This window comes from Rattus norvegicus, chromosome 11 (genome assembly GCF_036323735.1).
Source record: "Rattus norvegicus strain BN/NHsdMcwi chromosome 11, GRCr8, whole genome shotgun sequence".
Classification (NCBI taxonomy): Eukaryota; Metazoa; Chordata; class Mammalia; order Rodentia; family Muridae; genus Rattus; species Rattus norvegicus.
This window is the reverse complement of record NC_086029.1, coordinates 19,707,313-19,729,643: the sequence shown is the minus strand read 5'-3', so window position 1 is coordinate 19,729,643 and position 22,331 is coordinate 19,707,313. Positions and strand designations below refer to the sequence as shown.

Below are 22,331 nucleotides of genomic sequence, written 5' to 3'. Positions count from 1 at the left end.
TGTATTCTCTATGATTCATGTTTTCAAGAGAAGTTCTTTAAGAAAGATTATTGTCAATAGTTAATAAAATTTTGAACACAATGAGTGGTAAGTTACAACATTTAACCAACATGAAATAGAAAAATTATATTTTCATATTTTGACCTCAAAACTGGAGAATTGTGTTATATATTTAAAGCAGAATTTCTGCCACTGAGCTGTTATGATACTTTTTTACTTTGGAATGTAAAACATTTGCACATGAAATTATTGTACCAGACCTTGAATCATTTTTAATTTCATGATATTTAAGATTTGTTTTGGTGTCTGTGTGAAACATACCTTAGATATTATATTGTAATAACATTTGTTTAATAAATCATGTAATCAGCTTTAAGAAGTATTTTGTTGTTTCTAGTTTTTATTTATAATATAAATTCAACTAAATTTATGTTTGGCTCCAGTAAGTGTTTAGATAATTATTAATAATGTTTACCATGAAGCATTTACATACAGAAAAGAATGAAGAATGCATTATTAAGTCATTCTATAAATAATGTAATGCTGTAGAAACAAAATAGTGTAATTAATTGGCTGTCTGGTTATGCCTCATCTTTTCTACATAATATGTTAATGACAAGATCCAGCACAGTATAGTTTAAACAAATATAATAACAATGACTAAAACACACAAGTGCAGTTTGGAACATTTTACATTTGAAATCAAGAGACTACTTTACATAAATATGAAAGGAAATAAATTGTAAGATGATAACTTTTTTTACAAAGGGAACATATCTTCATGATTCAACCGATCCCTTCATATGACGGTGTTGAAATTTAGAGGCTCTCTGGTCATACATTAAAAGTATTATTCAAGGGCTGGGGATTTAGCTCAGTGGTAGAGCGCTTACCTAGGAAGCGCAAGGCCCTGGGTTCGGTCCCCAGCTCCGAAAAAAAAAAAAGTATTATTCAAGAGATCATTAATTTGTAAATGGCATTGCTTTCTTTAGAGATAGTTCTAAATTGAATAAATAATATATCTAATATATTTCCTTAATTCAAACAATAAAAGCTAAAGCATTAATACTATTTAAGATATTACACATATCATTTAAACAAATTTTGTTAAATTTGAGTAACCAGATTCTTGAAGTAGTAGTGTTTAAAATTTCATTTGTTACTTATTTTATTTTTACTTACAACTAACTTTGTACCATAAAATAATTTACATAATGAGGTCAGTTCTTTTTTTTTCCTTTTTTTCAGAGCTGGGGACCGAACCCAGGGCCTTGTGCTTGTTAAGCAAGCGCTCTACCACTGAGCTAAATCCCCAACCCCATGAGGTCAGTTCTTATCTCCCATTTTTATACCATGCACATGAAATTACTGTGCGTTATGAAATTATGCTACTATTCTGTTTATATATCTTTTTGATCTACTTCTTTCTTAAGTGTTCCTAACAAAAATAAAATCAAATAAAAGCAAACAAGATAAAAACAAAGTACGTTCAGAGCTAAGAGATGCCTTAGCAATTAATATGCTAGAAGTAAAAGATCAGAATTTGTAGTTCAGCACATCAGGAACGACATAAAAATTAGTTATGAGTGTATGTATCACAGTTTAGAGGGACAGAAGTCTGTGTCATACTGGATACCCACTGTTTAGATAGCATAGTGGATATGGCCTGCTCCAAGATCTGTGAGACAGTTTTAAAATTAGGTGAAGAAAAAGAAATTACCTAACCAAAATCTCTGAACTATAAACCATATACATCCAAACACCTCTCCACACACACATTAAAAATATACAAAAGCAAACTGACAAACCAATAAACATCCATTAATGCCAAAAGAAGAATGTACACTCATTTATAAATCCACATATATTTATTATATAATATTCATTATATTTAAGGTAAAAGAGAATAAACACCGTTCTACAAGATTCTGCAAAGAGAGAATAATATGCACACTGCTTAGGCTGAGTCTACCACATGATGGTGTCAATGTAGTAATAGCTCCATCTGTGTTATATATTATGTTGCTCCTACAGTTCTGTACTTTTAGGCGAGTAGTTTCCAGTCTTATAAAATACCAAATCATTTTAGGCATCTTACACACTACACACAATTCACAAGAATATGTCAGATAAATAATATAAAGTTTACAGTCTTCAAGGACAATCCCAGTTGGTAGCAGTGAAATAAAGGAAGGATGTTTAATAGGACCAAACCTTATTCCAAAAAAAAATGTAGCTGTCTCTTATGCAGCCCTCTAGAAGACGGCTTATTTGCCAGAGGCATTCTTTCGTTCCTGACTCAGGGGTCAGTCACAAATGCTGTTCCTATCTTTCCAAAGTCACCATTGTTCAAATTAATATGCCTCATGGGAAATCAGAATACCTTTTCTGGGGAATCATAGTGAATCCTAAATTTTGGCATTTTAAGCATGAATTCTGCATTTAACCAATAAAAAAAAATAATCAAATCCAAATATCTGAGATAGGGTTCCAAAGATAATGAATTGCATTTTTGATAATTTCTCTCTGTATGTGTGTGTATGTGTGTGTGTGTGTGTGTGCATGCATGCATGCATTTGTGTGTATGTGCACACAAATACACATGTGTATACAGATTTATCCTCCTTCTATATTGAATACCTTGTCATCACACACCATAACAGTTTTATAGATGACAAAATGAATCTTAAATTATATCAAATAAGAGCATCAGATCTTTAAAGCTTTTTGAAAAGTTCAGTTTAACTTTGCTTTTAGTGGCTTACCAGTAAAGTATGTAAAATGATATGCAACTTTAACCAGTTTCTCCCACTTGTGTTGTATCTGTGCAAATATGTGCACACATATATTTTCAAACTGGCCGAATAATATGCTTCATACTTTGACAATTTTTGTTATAGACTCTTAAAAAAATTTAAATAGCCAGATGCAATGTAAGAACACTATGAAAATAAATATATAGTCTGGCTTAGTCCTAAAGATAGTTAAAGATACCAAGCTAAACCTTCCATATCTTAATTAGTCCAAGAAAACCAAAAGTTACATATACAAGTCATTATATGACCTAAATTTCAGAATATTTATAGTAATCATTTTATTATGAGTCAACTATCTTTTGATTTTTACTTTTGCTTGTACCTTTCCTGTTTAAAATCTTCCTTTCTTCACACTCTTTATAGATTATGAAATTCACAGTATTCCAAAGTATCGAACTTGTCACGTTAAACATTTATTCATCCTCTCATTTAAACCATTATCACCTATCAATTATTAAGTAATGTCATCTTTTTATTATTAGTTTCCAGGCATATTCTCCCCCACCAAAAAATGAGGCTTCAGTGAATTGAGAATCATATATGGTTAATGTCAATTAATGAGAAAATTTTAAGAAGCCTATTGGATACGCACATCTCTTAAATATCTACTATTTTCCAATTATCTTTACAAGGGTTATAAAAGTGAAGTATTAACAAAGCAATATATTTTTCTAGTGCTTTTCCTCAGTATGCAGTATGTACAAACATATATACAATGTTAGAATCAAAACTTGTCAGAATAAGTAATTATCAAGTTTTTATTTTTTTCCTGAGGTCAGTAGTTTAAATATCTAAGAAAAAACAGAAAGTGCTATACCTTCACTGCCATTCATTTTAAAAGCTTATGAAGCTGGCTCTTTTGGAGCAGGCCTTTGATCCCAGCTACCAAAATGCTGAGACAGGGGGATTGTATGTCATGGCTTGCCCGGGTGACAGAACTATTTAAGGGCAGCCTGAGCAGCTCAGCATTGCAGCCTCATGAGTCTCTTTTTAAATTATAGAATCGATAAAAATGCAAAACCGGATGTAACTTATTGGTGAAACACTTTCCTACCATGCATGAATCATCTCTTTCATCATAAGAACTAAAACAGTGAGGAAAAAGGGATGGATAGAAGGCAGAAAGGCTGAAAAAGAATGAAAGGGAGAGAGGGAGGGCGAGAAGAACAGGGGAAGCAGAGAGGGATGAATGAAAAAGGAGAGTTCGGTTATAGACATTTGAAAATAAATGTGTCAACACTGAAGCTGTTTGCTGAGTGAATCCAAAAGGCTTATCCCCCTTGCTTCTGTCAGCTGGAAGAAGGTAAACAAAATTACTAAGTTATAGAACAAAGAATGAGCAGCGTTAATTGATTGAAGAAAAGTGGCACTAGAAAAGAGATAATGACCAACAGCAAGCATCAGTGCAAGCTCTACCCAGACGACAAAGAGCACTGAGAAACTGAATAACCCATGGCTAAAACCCATTTTAAAACAGTGTATTTTTAGTGTATGTCAAACAATTAGGTAAATTACATGAGCTAATTTCAGAATATTGAAATGAATTATAGACAAAAGATTCCAAGTAATAATTAAATAAGCAATATCCATGCCAGTTAAGACATGATAGATGGTATGTGCTGCTGTTCAAACAGCAGAAGGTCCCAAAGGAGCAAACATTTAGTTACACAATACTTTAGGTTTGAGCTCACACAAAGATGGTGGCATCTTCAGGAACTTTCCCTAGTGCTTTCAAGAACTCTAAAGTCCAGCACGTCATGCTTAACTTGTTGAAGGAAACGTCCTTAATAGAGAACAGCTAAGAAAAAAGCACACAGGAATGTTGGTATTTGATTAAAGTATATATAAAACATATAACACAACCAGAGAAGAAAAGTAAAGGTGATACCAGAAATATTTGAATCTTGAAAAATTAAATGCACACTATAAAAATGATGCTATGCATACAGAGAAAAATACTAATGCATTGGGTGCTAGTATCAAAATGGTGAGTTTCCATGAACATACACAAATGTCCTGACATTCCATGTTCAATTTTTTTGGAAATAACGTATATGTCAGCAATCATTTGAGAGCACTCTGGAACCATATTTGAGTTTTTAAATTAATAGCTAATATTGACAAAAGTTTACACAGACACTGAGGTAAGGCTCTGTAACTAAATCTAACAATTGAGAAACACTTAGTTTTATTTCCTAGTTGGCAGTAGGCCTGCAGGCTCCTTATTCCTGAGCTTTTGGTTTATTATCTCTAATGGAGAAAGCATGGCTCTTCAAAGTAGTGGTATTTAGTCTGCTGCATTTGCTCATTCCCCTCCACTATGATCACTCTCCGTGAGTGTGGTGTGAATAATACTATGCCTTCCTTGAAACCACGGTAAAGAAAAGAAGGAGAGAGAAAGGATTGTATGGAACAAATGTACGTTGTACGTTGCTTGTTTCACTGTGACTGAAGAGGTAGGTTATAAACATTGAGATTATATGAAGAATGCGAGCAAAGATAAAGTAGATATTAAGGAGAAACATAAGCTATGGGTGGAAGACACATCCTGATTTGTATTCTGACTTGCTAGAGTCCTACCTTTATTATATACTGCCTTGAGGATTCTAGTTCTTACTTTTGATTAATTTATTGGCCACTGGAGACAAGAATAGCACCAGTTGAGTGTTTATATGTTTCTACTAGAGTTGAATAAACAGTATTTGTAAAGTTCTTCAAAGAGTAGAACATTTAGTCTTTTTTCATTTTAAAGAATGTGTTTTAAATGTATTGTAAATTGAGATTTTAAGCCAGTGGTAGACTTCTCAGATGGCAGGCATGAAAGCAAAAGTCAATAACCAGCACCACACAAATAAATCTCCTTCTTTACAAAAAGGTCGTGTCCCAACTGAAATGCAAAACAAAAGTTCTTTTGAATAATCTACTTTATAACATCAAGTAAATAAATGTGAATACTATATGAATGATAGTCTTGATTTTAAAATTTAGTTATATAACTGCATTTTAAGGTCCAAGAATGTCTTCCATATTTTCTGTTTAAAAACATTTTAAGTACATAATTCAAGATCAAAATACACGGCTGACAAAAAATAATTTATTTTATATATCATGCTAGCATTTCTTATATGATATTTGCATATGCTTCCTGACCTGTGGTGATCAATAGTTTATAATACTAAAAAGATAACTTGTATATTCTTTCTATTATTAAATTAGTTATGCTATAATGAACCCACATTTGAGCTTTAACTGATGTTCTGATATTTATAATTCAGCTTGGAATTTATTATGGGCCATTAATTTTTTTAAAAGCTAGGATTCTTACTAAAAGTAATTATAATATTCTAATTATATTTTCTTAGGCTTTGATTTAAAAATTTCAAAATGTGTGTTTCTGTGTAATTATAATTCTTACATACTGTAATGACTGTAGTAGTGCATGTAAATACCAAACATTACATGGACTTGTAATGATCTGTGAATTTCCATAATCAACATTTCTAGCTTATGTGCTTCTCAGAAGTGTTTATGTCAAACTCTCATTAACAAGTGAAGATTTTTGTTATGTAGCCATACATCACAAGTGTTTGTGAGAAAAGTTCTCTTTCAACTAAACAGAGATCATAGGACTTCAGAGAAACTGAAGAGGCACCCATGGAGCCTACATGGGTCTGACCCACACTCTGCTTGCATCTGTGGTTCTTTACTTTGGGATATAAGCATATATGCCTAGTCTTATTACATTCTCTTATGCTGAGTCAGTTAATATCCCTGGGAAGCCTGTTCATTTCTAAAGAGAAATGGAAGAACCATGGATCCAGGAGAGAGAGGAGTTGGGGGATCTCTGCGGGGAAGGAAGAGATGGGAAAATGTGGCTGGTGTGAATTGTATAAAAGAATAAAAATAAACAAATAAAAGCAAAAATAATAAAAATTCAAGATACTGGGAGTTACCATAAACATGAAGACAGAAGTATGGTCAAGGGTTATGGACTACCTTAGATCCCTTCAATTTACACTATGACCAGGGGAATTTGAGATTTGAAGGAAGAAAGAAGAAAAGAAAGAAAGGAAGAAAGAAAGAAAGAAAGAAAGAAAGAAAGAAAGAAAGAAAGGAAGGAAGGAAGGAAGGAAGAAAGAAAGAAAGAAAGAAAGAAAGAAAGAAAGAAAGAAAAGAAGGACAGAACGATCTATGGGAGAATGAAGGTTAGAGCCTTTTAAGACAATAAATATATAAAGATAAATATGTTTTTCTTAGTGAAAAAACATTTTAAAATCATCACTAAAGTGATGAGTATAAAAAGGTACCTCTTTTAATTTCCTGAACAAAGTATCTACATATTCTTCAATGATCAGTTTTAACCTTTACGCTACAGTGTTAATAAAAGCTTCTGCCATAAAGTACAAATATACCTAGATATTTGAAACTATATTTGTTTTAATTGGCAATTCATAATTCTTTCACAAAGTATTACATATAAAATTCTTCTCCTCGTTGTTCATAGCATTCATGAGTTTAACAGAACATGAAATTATAAGCAAGTTCTCTTTATCCAAAATTTATTATTTTGAAATCATTAGGCAATATATTATCTCTCTGTCTCTTATATACAAGCTTCACTTACCTATTCAAAATATTGATATATACAATATTATTGGGCAACTAAATCAATAGGACTAACTAGTACATAACTGTTCTTTAAACACACCCAAACTAGAATATACAAGGAAGAAGGAAGTTTCAAGCTTTATCTCAGTATACTTCTAATATCCACTAAAGGTATTATTGTTCTTTTAAAGAAAAGATACCAGTGTAGGGAGATACTGGAGCAGCAGGGCAGCAGAGTGTGGATGGGTGGGGGAGCACCCTCATACAGTCAAAGGGGGGGAGGCAGATGTTGGATGGGTGGTTGGTGATGGGGGTAACCAGGAAGTGGGATATCATTTGAGATGTAAATAAAAGGAATGATTAATAAAAAAGAAAAGCCAAAGAAAAAAAGGAAAAACACACACATGACTCTTTCCTTCATAAAGAACTGATAACTATTTCTTATTTTTGAAAGGTATGAGAACTCTCCAATTTTCATATGAATATTGTAAATATTCCAATTGTTTCCTAAATAGTTTTAGAATCTATATTTATTTTTAAATATCTAGCTGTGTATCTTGGTCATCAATTTTAAATCTTTTTCGGCTTCTAATAGAACATAGAACACACTAATTAGAACACAGTTTCTCAAATGCGGTACGCATTCTGCAATATAACCTCTTGGGGGAGGGTCTTCCTCTTCACTATAGAGCTAATTCTGTCCTGTCTATTAATCTCTGAAACAGTTGAAAAATTTGAAATCATAGTCCATATTTTTTGTTTCACCTTCCCCTCTCTTCTCTCCTCCCAGTACTGACCTCACCTAAACTACCCATCCATTCCTCCTGTTTATCTTCAGAAAAGAGATGGCCAGACTCTATCTTTGAAGCCCTAAATATTAGTTTTAGGCATATATTCCATAAAATGTATTTTTGATGTTGCTTATAGACACAAATAAAGTTTACATTTCCTAATGCATAGAATTAAGATTGTTATGGAAATTAAGAGTAAAACTTTTTTCTTTCTTATTCTCTTAACTTCCAGACTTATAAAAGTATATTTGTAATATTCAACGAGAGACAGATAAGGTTTACCTTTGTTAATGGAGAAGGTGTTGCTATGGACACTCTTTTTGAAATTATGTACTCTTGGTTTACTTTTATATCTTGGCAACAGAGGATGGCTATGTTCTCTGTTTGTTTATACCCACAACCATTTGCTTGTGTTTTCTTTTTTTTTCCCCAAGAAGATTCTTACATTTGTGTCCTCACTGGTCTCCAATTTGCTATGTTGGCCTTACTGGCCTCAAAGTCCCAGAGATCCTCCAGTTTAGCTCTTCCAGCACAGGCACAGCACTGCTATAATGGGCTACCAGTATTTTGTTGCTAATCCACTGTGTTCCTTTGTAATGCTCTATTTCCATATTGGAAAATTTCAGACTATGTTAGTATTTCAAGTGCCAACATATTTGTTTATTTTTTAAATTTATTTTTCTTGTATACTTCATGTGTTTACATTTCAAAAGTTACCCCCTTTCCCCCTTCTCCCATACTCCCTCTCCCCTCCCCCTGCTTCTATGAGGATGCTCCCACTCCCACCCACCCACTCTAACCTCAATGCTCTGACATTACCCTACACTGGGTAAACAAGCCTTCACAGGACCAAGGGCTTTTCCTCCTATTGATACTACACTATATAATGGCATGACAAAAATTTGCAAAATGAAAGAAAACCACACAGTAAAAAAGAACACACCCATTATCAAATAAATACAAGTACATAAATGTATACAGATGTAACTATGAAATTTTCTCTTTGGGGTAGGAAACTATAGCTGTAAAGTTATTACGAGAAAGGAAAATATTGTGAAAAGTATTGAAGATCTGTGTTACTCCTTACTGTGGCATGTAAATCTTTATACCAAACTTGAAAGTAAGAAATTTTACACTTTAATATGATCCTAACTGGACACAAATATGACAGCAAAAAATGACTGCACTAGTAACTTTAAAAAATAAATGAATCAAAGCAAATTAAGAAATAAAAAAGATTGAGTTGATTCAGTATTGGCCGAGTAAACATGAACCTAAGGCCTGCCCTGGATTATGGTTGATCCATTCAGCTCGTTTACATTGGAGAAAACTTCTTTTACTTTCGCCAGAAATAACAATTTCTGGCTCTTCTTGCAGAAAAGTAGGAACTTCACAGACATGACTGGCACCACATGAGCTCACAGAGACTGCGACACCTTGTATGACACTTGTGAAATTCAAACTGAAGTCCTTTCCTCATGATTTCTTTTTTGCAGCATTACTTGTATTGTAATTCATTAATATCTATTATTATGTTTATAAATTTAAGCTCTTCTTATACTGTCATTTTGACAGTAACTTTTTTAATTATTTCAAAAACTTTAAGTGATAAAAATGTATAACCATATGGCAAAAACCAATCTAATCTTATCATCTGAATATGTAATACTGCCTCTGTTCCATTTTCATGTATAATAAATATGCATTCATTTATGTTATGACATATCACAACTCATTCATGAGAACTTGACAAAAGTAATTAAAGTAACATTAAAAAGATTTCAACGTTTCTCCATTACCATCAAAATGTTAATATGATTTTTCCACAATTCTATAATCAACTACCAAGGCCATCAAATGTTTCATTCTGAACAAAAAACATAAACAGGAACAAAATTCTATTTCAGTCTAACATCATCATGTCTATACCAATGACTTCATTTGAAAAATTTATATTTTAAATATATCACTTTTGACTTTATGTAAACTCATGTTCTACCAACTCAGAATTTGGAACTTGCCTTCAGAATTTGAAAATTAAACCAATGGATGTTGCATAATTCTATAACTGGAAATTTCTAAGACTCATTGAGACATAATTTTGCTTCATCTCTTTTACATACCTTGAACTCAGTATGTAGACCCCACTGACCTTTGCCTTTTCCTCCCAAAAGATGGCATTATTATTGGGATGTTCCCACATTTTCCTCTTTCAAATTTACTGCAGCTTCTTTAGTTATTACATTTTTGTTTTCTACTCTTAACTTCTCATCGATCTTTCCATTCATAATTTCTGATTCATCTCCAGTGATTGCTTATCATATCTATAAGTTACAAAGTTGGTTTTACCACATATAATTTAATATTTATTACCATGATAGTATAGTCCATTAACACATGACACTGATTGTTGTGTTTGTTTAATTCTCACATGACAGCCTGCTAACTCAAGCGCATTTGATTGAAAGTCCTTAATAAAAATATACTTAATTTTTTCGTGATGTTAAAACTCATACCTCCATTCAAGAAATTTTCCCCTCGCCAATGTGTTCAATGATATTTCTCAATTTCTCTTCTATTAGATACATCATATATTATTTTATGTGTAGGTCCTTGATCCACTTGGATTTATGCAAGGAAGGAGATAAAAAATGATCAATTTGCATTCTTCTATGAGCAGACCCTCACCATTTGTTGAAAATGCTTTCTTTTTTCCACATTATGGTTTTGGCAACTTTGTCTAAAATCAACTGACCATGAATGTGCTGGTTTATTTCTAGGCTTTTAATCTTACTCCATTGATCTACCTGTCTGTCTATCTGTACTAAACCCATGTAGTTTTTACCACTATTGCTGTGTAATGCAGCTTGAGGTCAGGGATGAGTGATTCCCTAGATAACTAGAAATGTAAAGAAATATGAATCCTATTTATATATCTTTTGTTTATTTTCCCTTTCTTGGCTGAATATTTTTTTAATTTCAGAGTTTATTGTTAAGTAACTCCACCTTTGAAATGAGTCAATTCAAGACAGATTAAAATACATAGACAGGATTTTGGGGAGCAACTCTAGGTCAGGTTCATAAGGCCCAAGGAAGAAGGCCAGGAAATTTCAAGAGAAAGAGCAAGAGAAGGAGCATGTGCAAGCATAGAGAAAAGATGTATATATGTTGGGTATAAAATCCAATAATTATGTAACCAAACAGAAAGATGATCACAAAATTTTATTAAAATACATAATCATATTTCAGAAGAAGTTTTTTGCCAAATATATATATATACATACATATATATGAACATATATGCACCTATATTTCACTATATGTATATATTCATCTATATATGTATATATAGATAGTTTAGATTATAGTTCATACATATCTCATATATACATTATACATGTACATATACACAAAACACATATATGCGCACACATACATATTCATACAGAGAGAGAGTGCAACAGAAAATATCTGAATGCCTGGATTACATAGTAAAGAGATATTATGGGAGGGGAAGCTGGAAATTTCTGCCCAGTATGTGGAATATGCTAGGCCTACCCTGTAACAGATAAGAGTTGAGGGATGCTGGAAGAATATGGAGGCCAGGGCCACTTTGGTATGATAAATATGCACCTCAGCCTCTTGGCCAGGGCCTAAAACCCAACAATTATGTAACTAAACAGAGAGATGAACTTTCACAAAATCTTATTCAAATGTTCAATTACATGTTAGGATTTTTTCCACAGTTAAATATATGCAGTTTCTATGCTGAAAGCCTTCACACACTGATAACAAATACCTATGTATATTATAAATTTTGCTTTATAGGAAGTCATTTTAAATTTTTGTTAAATTAGTGGTAGCTTCTAGCATTGTATAAAAGTTTTCATTGAAAATTTATATAGTGTTAACCTATCATTTGTTTAATTATTCTAAATAAATTATGACATTTGTGGTTATAAATATTTCTCCAGATCTGCATCAGGAGAGTGATGAAAATGAAGAGCTGAGGGATATAAAGTACCTCAATATGTTACTTAATCAAGATGAAATCTTTTCCTACATAGAAAAATGTTTAAAACATTGGTTAATAATCATGGATAAATATACCTTTATAAGATATCCTGATCAGTTTTTGCTGTCAATTCAATGCAATCTAAAATCACTAGGGATGAGTGTCTCATTGAGGTTGAGACTTTCTTTCCCAAATCTGGTTGCCTGGGAACATGATTGAATAGCATTATCTAGAGTTTTATTTGACATAGAAAGATTAAGACAATTGTAGATGGCATCATTCTCTAGACAGATGGTTCTGGACCATAATAGACAGATCAATAATTGAAAACAACCAAGAAGGCAAGACAGGATTCATATATCTTCTTGATCTTGTCTACTGACACTATTTTAATTATTGCTTGGAACCTGCAAAACAATGGATGGTGTGACCTAGATTTTTAATCCAAATGAAGCTAGAGTAGTTTTTGTTTGGGTCCTTGTCAAAGGAACAGAAAGAAAATGAAACATGGAATGTGAAGAAAGTTAAATACTTTGAAAGTATTAAAATATATTTTTATTAATTGCAATTAAGAGAAATAATATTAAGTGAGCTAATGAGATAGCTGATTGGGTAAAATGTTTGCTTCCAAACCTGATATTCCAACTGGATCTGTAGAATCTGTATGGTAAAAGTAGAGAATGAAGTTTCACCCATTTTTCTTAACATCTCCATTTGTTATGGCATGTATGAGCACTATAAACACTCATAATAAAAATAACTAAACATCACTCTAACACAATAAAACTTCACATTATATCAAATAATTACAGAGTTACTAATAGTAAAAAATTTACTTTCTCAGGTAAAATAAAATAGTAAATCATTATTTATTAAATAAACATACATAGAATACTTGCAAAGAGTTCATAGTCCCAATTTAAAATCTGCTAAAATGTTACTTATCAAATTGCAACTTCACTATTTCTGGCTTTCAGGTCTATTTCGTAATAAGTCATGTCAGAACTCCTAAGAAAACAGCAGTGAGGAGCCCTTGATTCACAGAACCCCGTCTTCTGTAAGTCTTATTCACTGTATCATCTGCACAGTTTGTGTTCAGGACATTAAAAAAAAACAAAGCCACTTCAAAAAAGCATTTGCTTTTTTAAAAACAGTTAAAGAGTCTATGCTTTTTGAGAGCAGTCTTTGGCAAAGAGTTGATTGAAGGAAGGATTGAAGGGACCATTTTCCTTTTCTGTTTTTCTTAAATAATTTTTGCTGGAAGAAGCTTAGGAGGAGGGCAACCCTATAGGAGGGTCAGCAGTCTCAAATAACCTGCCCCCCCCCTTCCTGGAGATCTCTCAGACACTGGATCACCATCCAGGCAGCATACTCCAGCTGAGATGAGGCCACCAACACATAGACAGCAGAGGACTCCCAGGTCCGGGTTGAGTCAGAGTAGATACACCTAACCCTCAAGAGACTGGAGGCCCCAGGGAGTTTAGAGATCTGCTGGGGTGGGAGGGGGTAAGGAGTTATAGGATGTGGAACAGTTGGAGGGAAATAAAAACTAGCGTGTAAAAATAAATAAATAGATAATAAATAAATAAATAAATAAATAAATAAATAAAATAATAAAAGAGAACTTTTGATTCCAAAATTTTCCTCTTTAAGGAAAATTTTCATATTTATCAGATTTCAGTTAAAATACATTTCTCTTATTTCCCCTTCCCTTTTCCCTCCAACGTCTTACATGTTAATCTAATCTCCCTCTCAAATTAATGGCCCCGTCCTTCTGATAAATTTTGTATATAAACACAATGCATAGACATACAACATATATATGCACACATATACATATATATGTCAACATTACATTATACATAACATTGATATATGGAATTTGTGTTGATATATATGAATAAATGTATAATACAACCTGTTAAGTCTCTCTCTTTCTCTCCTCTTTCTCTCTAGACAGATAGATAGATAGATAGATAGATAGATAGATAGATAGATAGATAGATAGATAGAGATAGAGATAGATAGACACACTGAGAGACAGACACACACACAGAGACAGAGTCAGACACAGAGAGAGACAGGTGGATAGATAGATAGATAGATAGATAGATAGATAGATAGATAGATAGATAGATAGATAGATAGATAGACAGACAGACAGACAGACAGACAGACAGACAGACAGACAGATAGATAGATAGATAGATAGATAGATAGATAGATATGGGTGTTATGCATATAAACAATACATAAGACAAATTGCTGAGTCTATTTTGTTATTGTGTGTATATGGTTTTAAGTCTGGACACTTGGTACTGGATAACTTAGGGGATCTCCCTAAGATGCTAACATGTCTTCTCTCAGCTGTCAATTTATTTTGCCTGCAGTTATTCAGCTAACAACAGTACTTCATGAGACTTTTCTTACATTGTAAGCATATCTATTGCTACTTTCATTGTTCTAGTCTTGTTCCTGAAACCATTTTTAAGAGACCCAATCTTACAGAACAGGTCCTGGTCCTCTGCGTCTTCCTGTCTTTCCTCCCACGCTCTCAGTGACTTCTGAGCTCTATGTGCAGGGGTTGTTTTGAAGATATATCCACTGCAACTGGGTTCCCTAGGACATTTTAATGTCTGCATTGTGTCCCATTGCAGTTTTCCATAATGATTTCCATTTGTTGTAAGGAAACGGTATCTAATATGAGACTAGTGTTACACTTGTATGCAAATACAATATGTTTTTGAATATAGTTAGTAATTATGTTGCTTTTGTACAGTGGAGTAGCAACTTTTCTTGTATGATCTATGATCTCACTAGCTCTGGAAAGTTGGTTAGGTTTCTAGTGCCAAGCATAGTTCCCATCCTGAGTTGTGAACCTTAAGTCCAATTAGAAAACTCTCAGTTATAACAAAGATGTGGGTGCCACTTTTGAAACATTAGGGATATCTTGTCATGCTGGTCAGGACTGGGCTTCATAGGAGTCATAGCTAGAAAGGACTGCAGATCACTTCCCTTCCTTAGCTTGCTTTTTGATACTTTGGAAAGTAGACCCCAGAAGGAGGCATTTTGGTTAGATCTAACTTGAATCATCTGATTATGTTTATTCCCTCAGTGTGTGGTGTCTTCAGCCACAGACTTACTTTCAACTTTCAAGAGACAAAGGCAACAGCAATAGTTTACATTGTTTTGAGAGTCACTTGGGGTACAATGGACAGAAATTGGGGGAAAGGGCTTCTTAAGCAAGGTACTAGGGATTCTGTCAGATAGTCTATAGCTTTCAGGGAGAGCATTGTCAGCTAAAGATATGTGCCTTCCTTGACAATTATGTATGTTCAGATAATCAAAAATTTTGTTCCTTTTATATACTTCAAGTATTAGATCTATTGAGACATAGCCAACCTCAACACACACTTTAGCAATGTCCAATAAGTTCTGTTTTCTCCATTACATTTTTAGTAGCTTGAATGAACAGATTTAGGGATGTCTGTTTTACCTAAAGTAAGGCTCAGATATAATTTCTCAGTAGAAATTTTTGAGGTATGTCACATGTGCAATTTAATGTAGCATTGGGTTATTAAAAATTTCAAACACTGAATTAAAATATTTATCTCAAGTATCCAAATCATGAACATGGATCTGTCAAAATAAAATTAATGCTCAAACTGCAGAAAAAAACTTAGAACTGTCTAAAAACCTGTATAATATGTAATTTAAAGAAATCAAGAGACAAACAAAATATCTATGCTGTCAATAATATTTCTTATGAATTACTTCAGATATAAAAGTTCCTTGAGAAAAATTCTTTTGCGTACAACTTTTGAAGTTTTCTCAAGTCACTGCCTTGCGGTCATAGGCATAGCAAAATTAGGTTCAGACATACACGTTCTCATAGGTTCATCTACTCAATTTAATAAAACAATTTGAGCTAGTTATATAAAAATATATAGAAATATGTAATACTTGCATACATTGGAGATAAACTTATAGAAAATAGCTAATTAGTAGGTCTATGTATAATTGTCTCTGTGGTTTTAAACTACCTTAGAATTTTAAGTAGATGAATTGGAATTCTGACTCAAAATTCTCATAAGAAACAAACAAAAATATTTTAAAGCATTGAATTTCAATGTTTCTTAACATAAATTATAATTTTTTATATTCTTACTAAATTATAAAAACAAATGAATTATTTCTTCTGTTGAGATTTGTTTTTTTATTTTATGTTGTTATTTTTAGCACTTATAATCAACTTTACTTCAAGAAAGGATAAATGGTTTCTATTCTACAAAATAATTAATGGAAAACAGTGCAGAGAAAAAAGTAGCATCCATTGCAAATGAATATGAAGTAGTAAAAGTTAAAACCAATGTCATTTGTACAACTTTTTGACTCCATGAAACTAAAATTAGATAAACAAAATAATTAAATTTAATTGCCATTCATTTATATAATAACTGCATATGCCATATAGATACTGATGTAGTACATAAATCTTTTCTGGATATTTTTTGGATTCTCAGGTTGCTTTTAAAACATACTGAAAGTTTTTTAGCAGAAAAAGTGACATCTGAAAATTTATTTATATGCTCTGGCTATGTCAATATTCAGAGGATGCCACTGTTTCATTTTGCTTACTTGTGTAACTTGAGATGAGCAAGGTGATGGGTGTTTACAATGGACTGCTGAGTGTGTAAGAGCAAGAACTGGGTAGGCTTGTCAGCGATGGTGGGAGGCAGTTACAGGACACTGTGTCTCTCAATCTCTAAAATCTCCTTTCTTATGAAAATGTTGCTTTTGGAGGTGAATGCGACTGTTGGCATTAAAAATTCTCCATATGCCAAAACAAGGTTTTGAAGACAGCAATTATTCACATGTTTTAAATAAAGTAACATTGCACATATGCTACCATCAAGAATCTGAGGGCATGGAGAAAGAGGGCCAAGAAAGGAAGCTTGGGTGGTGACTACGACGAAAACTACATGATGTTCTCAAATAAAAATGTCTCCCTGAACGACATCAACTATGTACAATAAATATATGTGTCTAGAAAAGAAAAAAATTTAAATGATAGAATTAATGTGAAAGACACTGGACTATGGCTGTGCATATCAATAACTAATAATTAATGGTCACCAGTTAGTGGAAATTGACTAGTATTGTTGTTGAGATGTATTTTTTGTAAATAGGAAAAGCTATCTGACTTTTATCATGTTGTAAAGAAAACTCCTTTGGACTATTAACGCATTTATAATCCTGACTAATTATCTGGATTGGTAAACAATATTGGGGGGATGTGGAGACTCCACAACTGAAAGAAATTTGATTGATCTGAGAATCTACTTCTCACATGATAGTAAAAAAAATGAGAGAGGAGATAAGTAGACTCAACAGAGACAGAGAATCTCTATGGGCTTAAAAAGAAACACTGGCATCATGAAATATCAAAGGTTGTGAAAAATGATGAATAATAATCCATAACTGACTATTTGAAGTTGATTAATTTCATTAATTGGAACTGTGGAAAATAGAATCACAAATTGATTATTATCTTTCAGACTCACTAATTTTCAGTATCATCTATTAGAATCACTAATTGATTATTGTCAGATAATCAGTAATCGATCATTTTAAATCAATTAAATTCATTAATTGTAATTGAAAAAGTAGAGTAACCATCCGGAATTGCCATAAGGATATAAAAAGAAAATGACAGACAGAAAGGCTCTGGCTGGATCTATGGCTATTCTTCTTTTATCTCCTTTTCTGGAAGAAGGTGGGAATGGAGTCAGAAGTATTCTAGGCTGACCTTAAGGTTCACATGTAGGGAAGAATTACCTTGAACTTTTGACCTACCTGGTTCTATTAGGGCTACATTTATATCATGCTCTGTATCAAATTGTGGGTTTCATTCATGCAAGAGCAAGCATTCTACACTGAACTCTCTGCAAGAACTCTCTTTTCTTTAATGTAAGATTTAAAGGTCAAATGTGATTTTTCTATCCTTTATAATGAGGTCTATATTATAGGAACTTTTAAAAGCTTATTTGTTTCAGCATTAGGAGAGAGTTATTTTGACAGCCAAGAACCCATGTGCTGAACATCTTTTGAGAATCTGATACACAATAAATAAATGTTAGGCAGTACGATGCTCGCATATTCCTTTCAAGTGATCTAGTGATAACGGTGTGAACATTACATAACCCTAGGGAAATATTTTCTTTCTTTTCTTCTTTTTTTTTCTTTTAGAGAAATTAAATTTTTTCCAAGCTAAAGTTTTCAGTTTTCAAGTCTGGGTTACTATGGCAATGTTATATCTTCCTACAGCTTCTAACTTAATTTTAGTTTAAAATTGACATGAGGTAATTTAAAGAAGGATTTTTAAACTAATTGCATGAAAAAGATTGTTTTGAATTTCACACTCTTTTAAAAGTTCATGTGAAGTGTATAAGGGGCACTTGGTTATTTTTAGTTTGCAAATGAATAGCTTTTATTATTATAAAATTCATGATTTATGATTCATTTAGATTTTAATCTAAGTTATCTAAGGATGCTAGATCATTTGAACATAAACAAATATATACAGAATATCACCTTTTCAAATTATCTTACTATATTATATTTCTCTGTATAAATGAGGTTTTTCTTTGGAATTTTTGCTGTTCTGTTACAGTGGTGTGATTATGTGAACACTTTTCTTTTCTTTTTTTTTTTTTTTTGGTTCTTTTTTTCGGAGCTGGGGACCGAACCCAGGGCCTTGCGCTTCCTAGGTAAGCGCTCTACCACAGAGCTAAATCCCCAGCCCGTGAACACTTTTCTATAATCTTTATCCAATTGTTAATAACCTTAGAAATGTTACACCACTCATGGAACAGGTTTTATACCTAACACAAGTAAGTAAACAATGATCTGAAAGCAAGGTTTGATGTTTGTGAGCTCTTTCTACAGGCAGAAACCATATCACTTTACCACTTGAGATGCTAATCAACACGGTCTGCTTCACAGCATCTCTAGCTGTCTTTGTAAACTTTGGCAGCCATTTTTTTTCAAAATAGTGACAGTCTGTGTTTATAAAACCTTAAAATCTTTATTTTCTAAGCTTTATTTTATATCGTTGACTCTAAAGAACACAGACTTTTAATATAGAAATGTTAATGTCATGCTAAGGTTTTGTAACTGTTTGAATAGTCTCTGTACAATTGAAAACTATAGTTTATGTATTGTTTAAAATTCGTTGTTGTTTTATTGGTAATACCCTAAAGAACTTAATTTCTATAGTTCTGTTTTTTCCTATAATTATTTCCTGCTCTATGTTGTATGGAAACTTAATCAGCAACAGTACTTTATAGATATGTACATCTGAGATACGTATATAAATTTGAAATGTAATGCTAAGTTATTTAACCCAAAAGATACCTTCAGGTACTAGCCACGTGTAGTTCTAAAATTATAGTCTCTATGAAAATAATTTCTGTAATTCTTTCTCTTCATGTTCATGTTACACATTAAATTTGAATTAAATTTTTAAACTATCAAATATTTTTCACTCTATACTAGAAAAACATAAAAATTGTCATACCATCTCATCTGTTAATAACCAACAAAAATTAGAATTAATAATGCTTTAAAGATTCTTATGTAGTGAAATGAATATGAGAATATGCCAGGACTTAAAATGGCATGTGGCAATATATATGTCATAAGTCATATGGACTGTACAAAAAAATAGGTGAAACATGTATAAAAATAAAGTAAATTTTCTTCAACTGACAAATGGTTAATCAAAACTTGATATATGAACTGTATAAAATAATATTCACCTCTAATGAATTTTAAAATTTGCACATAAATGAAAGAATATAAAATGATTATATTGATTGAGATAACTCAGGCCTAGAAAACATAAACCTTGCATGTTCTAATTTGAGTTCATAGCTCAAAGTCTTCAGATTTGAGTACATATGCTGAGGTAACTACAGAAACTAGAAAAATAGAGACTAGTTAGCTATAATTGTGTGTGTTTGTGTTTGTGTATGTGTGTGTATGTATGTGTGCATGTGTGTGTATGTGTGTATGTATGTGTGTATGTGTGCGTGTGTGTATGTGTGTATGTATGTGTGTATGTGTGCATGTGTGTATGTATGTGTGCATGTGTGTGTGTGTTTATATATGTGTGTATGTATGTGTGCGTGTATGTGTGTGTGTGTGTGTGTGTTTGTGTGTGTGTGATGAAGTTATCAACAGAGACCATAGAAAGTAGTAAGGCACACTTGACATGATGGTGAGAAATATGTAAGTAGGGATCTTTAATCAGGGATGGAAGTGATAGATAAATAAGCAGAAGAAAGATAGAGGAGGATAAAATCACACAAGGTATTTCTGAAAAGTCACAAGAATACTAATAGCTCCCTAACTAAAATAGGTGTAATATACCTAAGTTGGTGGATAAACATACATATATAATATAAATTTAAATTTTCTCATCTCATCCCACATGCTTCTTGAAAGAGACCAAGTATCCTCCAACCAAACCCTAAAACCAGACAGGAGAACCTCCCCTTCAAGTTGTTGTTCAGGTTAGCTCAAGTCTAGGCCATTACTGATTACTGCTAGTAGCTTTCCTTGACACCAGAGTGGAATTTTAGTCCTCATGCTGAATCCCCAGCATTTCTTACATAGGTGTCAAAGACCCCATGAGGCGGAATTGACCTGAAGGAATCTGCATGAAGACTAGCTTTGGCCTTACAAGAATATGACAGGTAAGTAAGTAATGTATATTAAAGAAAGAAGCAACCAAAAGTTCTACCCATGTTTGGTCCAGTAAGCACACCTGTGACCAGCATTGCACAATAACTCTAAGGGTGCATTTGTGGCACAAATGCTTTGATAGTAATGAACAACTCTTTAATTGTTCTTAATTCCTAGTCAATAGGAGGAAAATCATGTCTGACTGGAAACCTAACCTACTACCCGCGGCCAGTGAAGTAATAGATCTAGGAACAGAACAGTTGACACTTTATCTAACCAGCATATGTCCTAACTACGTGTTCTTTTATTACCTACAGATGAGTGCAGTCCTTGACCTCACTAAGAAAACATCTCAGTAAAGGCCATTATACAAAACCACAACCAATCACGTGCAGAATTATGGATCCTTCTTTAAACATATTTAGAAAATAGCTTTTACCCCTCTGGCTCATGGAAACATTCAGAAAACTTGATTGGAGGAAATGTGAGAGCTGGAAGAAAAGTTTGACAAGAGATTTTGACTGCTAAAAATCTCAAAATACTGGGTTGTTTAGGAATCTCCACAGGAATTCCTTGGCTAATAATTCAAAAACAATACAATCCAGTTTCACCACTGGGATCATTGTCTGTCTAAAAAATATGTTCCTCACTAGCTTTACCAGCGTAGATTGTAAGAAGTGTCCACTGCACCAGGTTTCCACAATGCCTATCAAATTATAGAAGTACCCTTAAATTATAGAAGTATCTCCCAGAATTCCTTCCCTGAATCCTCCTCCCCTGAACTCTCTCATCTCTACTACCCCTGGTTATCCCACAGAATCTATTCTATTTCTACTTCCCAGGGAAATCCATGCATCCTCTCTGCATTTTTTCTATGTACCTAATCTTGCCTATTTGGATTATAACTCAAATAACATTTACTTAACTGTTAATATCCACAAGTAAATATGTGCCATATTTGGCTTTCTGATTCTTGATTTCTTTTTCTAATTGCATCCACTTGCAGGGAAATTTTTTGATGTGATTTCCTCTAACTACTGAATAATACTAGATTACACCACAATCTTTTTATTCGTTCTTCAGTTGAGGAACTTCTTTAAAAACTGACAGGAGAACATGATTTTCAAGGACAACTTCCACACATTTCATTTAGCATAGAGAGAGTTGGATCCTTCACTCTTATGTTCTAATCTCTTTGGCAGTTGAAGGAACTCTGCAAGTTATGGAAAGAGAAACCTGGACACCAACCTGCCACAAAAACCTTTCATCTGTGATAGGTCCTGTCTGCAGGATGTGCTAGGATAATGGTGTCACAAAACTTGCAAGAGTAGCTAACCAATCAACCAATGTTTG

At 32.9% G+C, this 22,331-nt stretch overlaps 1 long non-coding RNA gene across 1 annotated transcript; it reads left to right on the top strand.

Annotated features, from left to right (window-relative positions):
* Nucleotides 1-1,247: 1,247 nt before the first annotated feature.
* Nucleotides 1,248-21,694, top strand: LOC120095556 (uncharacterized). The gene is made up of 4 exons (XR_005491106.2): nt 1,248-1,325; nt 13,208-13,287; nt 20,910-20,989; nt 21,296-21,694. It is a non-coding gene; the product is annotated as an uncharacterized LOC120095556 (long non-coding RNA).
* The last annotated feature ends 637 nt before the right edge of the window (nt 21,695-22,331 follow it).